The sequence below is a fragment of the Solanum pennellii genome, chromosome 4 (genome assembly GCF_001406875.1).
Source record: "Solanum pennellii chromosome 4, SPENNV200".
Taxonomy (NCBI): Eukaryota; Viridiplantae; Streptophyta; class Magnoliopsida; order Solanales; family Solanaceae; genus Solanum; species Solanum pennellii.
In genome coordinates this window covers 36,103,184-36,110,062 of record NC_028640.1, presented here as the reverse complement: position 1 = coordinate 36,110,062, position 6,879 = coordinate 36,103,184, and positions in this window count along the sequence as shown.

Here is a 6,879-nt window from a genome sequence, read left to right as displayed (position 1 = left end):
CTAAAGATCATATATAAATTTATTTGGGGATCGTCTAGGGGAGGGGGATTTACATGCTTACTTGTTCATTTAAAAAAAAAAATTAGAAATCATGCCTATAGGTTTATCTTTAACCACCTAGATTTATTGTTTGTAGGTGTTATATCAATTTTCAATTTGCTTGACGCTTTGTTAATAAGTCTTAAAGAAATAATAACTAGATTCCATTAATTTTTGAATGTTAAAATCAAATCATAATAATTTAGTAGGAAATGTTATAACTTTTAGCATTGTCTTGTCACGTAGAAACCATGCCTAAGGATTAATTGGTTCATATCATTTAGATTCACAAAATTATGCATATATGTGTTACTCCTTCTTTTTGAACACCTAGAAATCATGTCTATAGGCTTGTAAATAACCTTTAACATATCCATAAAAAATAAAATTTGTTTGTGCATATTTGTGCCCTCCCCCTAAAATTGGTTAATATTATTAGTAATCTTATTTGTCTTCTTGAAGATTTCCGCATTCATGATGCAATATGTTATTTTTTTTTTAATAATGATGATTTTAAATTAGAATCATTTCATACGTTTAACAAACTACTTGACTTTTGAATATATTTCATAGTAAGATCTTTGTATTTAATAAATTTACTACAATAATGTTTTACTAGTTTTCTTTCTTACAAAGTTTTGCAACATTTTTTAGGTCATTATTCAATCCTCCTTTAAAACTTTGGATTGATTATGACATTGTTTATTTTGAAAATAAATTATAGGCACTATCTCCTAACCTATCGTTAGTGGGAAAGTCAAAGGAACTACGAGGTCTAGTTCCAATTTTTAAACCCGACGCGTCCCCGGAAGTACCACCTACCCATGAATTTTAAAAGATATTATGTATATTTATGTGTAAATATTTATGTGCCTATATGTAAACTAAATCTTTTAAATCATTTTCAAAAATATAAAATATTTTTTAAAGACCGACCTCAAATCAAAATTGTTTCTATGGTGGAGGAGCGCGATCAACAATATCGTGGCATCATCCCTATAAAGAAACAAACATTTTTTTTAAATAAAAAATTCATATTCAAAACTTGCAATTTTCAAAACTTTACTTTCGCACATACTAATTGCTTAATTTTTGCCAATTTTGTTTATAACATAGTCTAATATGCTTAAATAAAAAATAAAATTTGATTGTTTATTTATTGCTATCATCTAGCCTTGCATGTCTAAATTAATAATAAAATTAATTGTTTTATATTTGTTATCACTTAGCAAGATTAAATAAATAAATGACCTTGATTGCTACTTGTAACCCCCACATAGATTGCATGAGATACGGCCGGGACCCACACTTGTGGACCTCGAGGGATGCCTAACACCTTCCCCTCGAGGTAATTTGAACCCTTACCCTAATCTCTGGCTCGTTGACCTTAGTAAGACTTAGTTAGGTTATATAGGTGCCCTAACGCGCCTTAACTCGTTAGGTGGCGACTCCTCAAACTCAAAATCCCAAAAGAGTTGTTAGGTCGTGCACAAAACCCGTTTTCTGCGAAAATGGGGCGCGACAATATCATATATAAGTAAAATGCTAGTTGAATTGGTTAAATATAATATTTTGACACCCTTAATACATTAAAGAGCTGTAGCGCTATGGTGTGAGGCTTTCCTGATTACACGACGTGTGTGGGTTCAATTCCTTTTAGTTTCGTTTTAATGTAATTTTGATAGTATTAATCAAAACAATTTTTAATTGGTTGATTTTTTAACCCAACAAAAGAGCACATCATTTGATTCTACTTCCATTATTCATATCTCATTATTGTTGTCGTCACCAGAGATTAGTGAAAATTTAAAACATAAAAATAATTTCATTTTAAGCGTAATTCCCCCATACTCCTTTTTACTTGCTTTGTTCATTCACTAAAATTAAACACAAGTATTAAAGCCAAATATTATGCAATTTATTTTTTAAAATTTTGGAAAATTTATTCGTAAAAAAGTAAAATTAATATTACGTAATTTAACTTTAAATTTTTCTGTGCATCCATTTATCACAAAAATTGCTTATGTAATACTTGGACACCATTCGTAAAATTTCTAACTCCGTCACTACTCTCCACTATTTTTATTTCACTAGTCTTTTACGAAAACTTAATTTTCGTTACCAATGTCATTTTATTGATTTTGATTTCAATCTATGTTATTGGTCCGATTTTGAGTGACCAATTTTGATTTGTAGATCTATGCGAACATTTCTCATATAATTTATATTTTTTTTATCAAATTTCTTATGCAATCTTTGTTTCTTATTTGAGTTGTCAAGAAAAAATTTGCAAAAAAATTCATCCTACAAGAGGATAAATTCATGGGGAGGGTTCGAAGAAGATAATGTAGATATTATAGTGAATTTTCTTCTTTAAAGTAACCTTAAAAAATTGTTGAATCGTAATGAAGAAGGAAACAAAGTGTTGAAGGTTGGAATAATGGTGCACGACAAGGAAGAAGAAAGACAGGGGTTGTGGGTATGCATTTCTAAATTAATCATTTAATATAATTAATTTTAAAAAGTGTTTACGAAAAAAATAGTGAATAAGTAAAAAACTAAAACTTAATGACATGGTGCCTACATGGTTATGATGTGGCACTTACGTGGCTACGATGTGGCGGGTGAGAGTGGTGTGATAATCTCAGAGTTGAAAAAAATCACTTGAAAGATGTCAAGTAGGATATTTAAACACCGTTGTAGTTTAGTGTTAAAGTAAGTTATGCTTCCAAATTTAACGGGGCATTTATATATTTTCTCCAAAAATAAATATATAAGAATTTATGTCACAAGTTAAATTATATTAACATAAGAATTATAAAAATCAATAAAGTTACTGAAATATAATTATACATATTGTTTTTAAATGGAGAACACTTTTTATTTGCATAAGTAACATTACGATCCAATCCAATCTTCCTTGTGAAATAAACTGAAAAATGAACATCCCACACACATTTAAGAGGATAAATATCAAGTTGTAATCATACTCTTTAAAAATAAACTACTTATAGCATATTATTATCATCTTATAGCACATCAATTAATAATATATTAATTAAAAAATATATATTTAAAAATAAACTATTTATAGAATATTATTATCAAGTTATAGCATATTAACTAATAATATATTAGTAAAAAGTTTTATTTTATTCTTTAACTAATAATTATTATGTTTAAATAATTAGTTTTATTTATTCACTTACCTTTTATCAACAAAACCTTTTAAATTATTACGGATTAATCAATTACCTCTTAAAGTTTTTAATATAAATAATAAATTATTAATTATTAGTCAATTTCCTTTAATGTGTTTAGTATAAATAATAAATTATTATTTATTAAATATTAATTAAACTTTATATTATATAATTGCCTTTTAAAAAATAAAATCTGAAAATTAGGGATTTGATTTTAATTAATTTCATATTATATGGTTACCCAATAACTACCCACCCCATATCAACCAATACTCTTTTATCTTCCCCCAATACACTCAACCTCACCCCATTTATTAATAATTAAGAATTCTGACAACGTTTATTAAGTTGCTTTTTTTACAGTGCATTTATTGAATGTTGCATGTCTGAGAATTTGAAGAGTTTACCTTTTTATTTAGTTAAATTAAAGCTAGATAAATTATTAGCATTACAATTATTCTTCATTTCAAAATTTCTCTATTATTTTGAAATTTCTTTCAACATATAGTTCATTTTTTTACCCAAAAATTCAAGATTATTTTCATAGCTGCATATTTCAGTTCTGATAGATAACTTTGTGTCAATTTTAATTAAACATGGTGGAAAGTGGAATTCTTCGGAGTTTTTAGTTATGATTGTTTTTTTTAATTATGAATTATTGGTTTTATTTGGATTTGTCATTTTTTACATTTAAAACAGTGTTAAATTTTTTTGTTAACTGTATTATCTGTAATACAATTTGTAAAAAAAAAAATTGTGAAAGAAATAGTATGTTCTGTATAGCGTACATGAAATCTGAAGTTTATTTTTTTAGTGAATGAAATGTGTATGAAACATATACCATTTGCGTATGGATTTTTTTTAATAGTACAAATTTTGTTTTTCCACAATTCCAGTGCTATAGACACTCTCTATATATTGAATTTCTCATTAGACAAGATGGAACATATCCAATTGGAATATTATTTGACTGCATTTACATGCTCATTTGAAATTTTGATAGATCATTTGGCTAAAGCATTGTGTGATTAAATTGCAGGTAAAAATCCTACCTGCCAAATATGTTATGAAGACGGACGATGATGTTTTTTGTAAGGATTGATGAAGTTGTATCTAGTCTCAAAGGAAAGGATCCTAATGGTCTATTATATGGTGGGATATCTTTTGAATGGTCTATAATGTATCAATGTTACAATTATTTTTGTATGAATTTTGTTTGAAATAGATTGAAATTTTATATGAACTAACTTAAAAATGCATGTACCATAATAGTTTATGATTGGCAGTATAGTTCAATGTATATTTTTAATTTATAAACATTGTATGAATTATGAATTCCATATTGACTTTTATATATGTAACAGAAACCAATGATATATAGATATAAACATTGTATGAATATTGTAGGGAAAATACCCAAGTACCCCCTCAACCTATGCCCGAAATCCCAGAGACACACTTATACTATACTAAGGTCCTATTACCCCCCTGAACTTATTTTATATGTAATTTTCTACCCCTTTTTAGCCTACGTGGCACTAGTTCGAAAAAAAAAAGTCAACCATCGTTGGGCCCACAAGATAGTGCCACGTAAGCTAAAAAGGGGTAAAAAATTATTAATAAAATAAGTTCAGGGGGGTAATAGGACCTTTGTATAGTATAAGTGTGTCTCTGAGATTTCGGGCATAGGTTGAGGGGGTACTTGGGCATTGTCCCAATATTGTATGAACATTGTATGAATAACATATAGAACACTTTATGAATGGCAGGACAGTACAGATTATATTTTTATAATGTATTAACATTGTATGAATTATGAATGACATACTGAACTTTGATATATGCAACAGAAACAAATGATATATATGAACATTGTATGAATACTGTATGAACATTGTACGAATACAACGTGAAGATTATATAAATGGTAGTATAGTTCAATTTATATTTATTATGTATTAATATTGTATGAATGTAACGGCCATTTTCGATCGTTTTGAGCACTAGAACTTTTTACGTCAGAAAATACTTTTCGATAGGTTTAAAGGGGTGTTTTGGACTATTCATAATTATAATTATGAAATTAGTGGGGTAATTTTTATAATTTATAGAGTTGGTGGTTAAAGGAGATAATATTAAAATTGGTAGTGGGTCACTTTCTCTATTTTTTTTATAATTAGTTATATACACAATTAGGGTGATAACTGATTTTTAGAAAAGGAGAAAATAAAAAAAAAAGGGTTGCACGATGGTTGAGAAATAACGAAGGCATCTGTGAGCGAAGAGAAACGGAACAAAGACGTTCAGGTACAGAGAAATTCTTAACATTTTTTTTGTGTGTGTTTGTATACATGGATAGTAATTAAATATCACATTATAATTTAAGTTTAACTGATTAAGATAGGTAATTAATTATAAGATGTAGTACATTATATTAATTACATTAAAGTTGTGCTAATGCGAGGAAAAACAGGACCTACCCATAGGTTTAAACTTTAGTAAATTGATTATAGGAATTAGGTGAGTTTTGGGTCTAGGCTAGATATATAATAAGAGTGTTCACGAGCTTGTAACTTACACCTTATGTATATATATACTTGATAGATTGGAAGGGTTCGGAGGCAATAAGGAAAGGAAAGACATTGGAGAAATAGTTGCTTGACTTCGATTCTTCGGTGGAGGTAGGTTATGGTTTTTATGCTATTCGTAGTAAACTCTTAATAGCGAATGATATGTGGTGGGTAGTATTATAAAGTCTTCTATATGCTTAATTGTGTGCATGCATGATGTGATTTTTATGTATATGATTGTGATGAAATAAGCATGATGAAGCTATTGAATCCCAAATCTTGATAAAAACCTAATCTCTTGTTAATGATGATGCCTTGATATAAAAGGAGGCTTGATGAACTGAAGTAATGAGATGATGATGCCTTGGTATAAAAGAAGGCTTGATGAATTAATAGAATGAGAATAGTGGATCGGAGTGTCACGTACCGACACATAGAATTAGTGGGACGGGTGTCACGAACCGACACGTAGATGTAGGGGATCGGAGTGTCACGTACCGACACATAGAATTAGTGGGACGGGTGTCACGAACCGACACGTAGATGTAGGGGATCGGAGTGTCACGTACCGACACATAGAATTAGTGGGACGGGTGTCACGAACCGACACGTAGATGTAGGGGATCGGAGTGTCACGTACCGACACATAGAATTAGTGGGACGGGTGTCACGAACCGACACGTAGATGTAGGGGATCGGAGTGTCACGTACCGACACATAGAATTAGTGGGACGGGTGTCACGAACCGACACGTAGATGTAGGGGATCGGAGTGTCACGTACCGACACATAGAATTAGTGGGACGGGTGTCACGAACCGACACGTAGATGTAGGGGATCGGAGTGTCACGTACCGACACATAGAATTAGTGGGACGGGTGTCACGAACCGACACGTAGATGTAGGGGATCGGAGTGTCACGTACCGACACATAGAATTAGTGGGACGGGTGTCACGAACCGACACGTAGATGTAGGGGATCGGAGTGTCACGTACCGACACATAGAATTAGTGGGACGGGTGTCACGAACCGACACGTAGATGTAGGGGATCGGAGTGTCACGTACC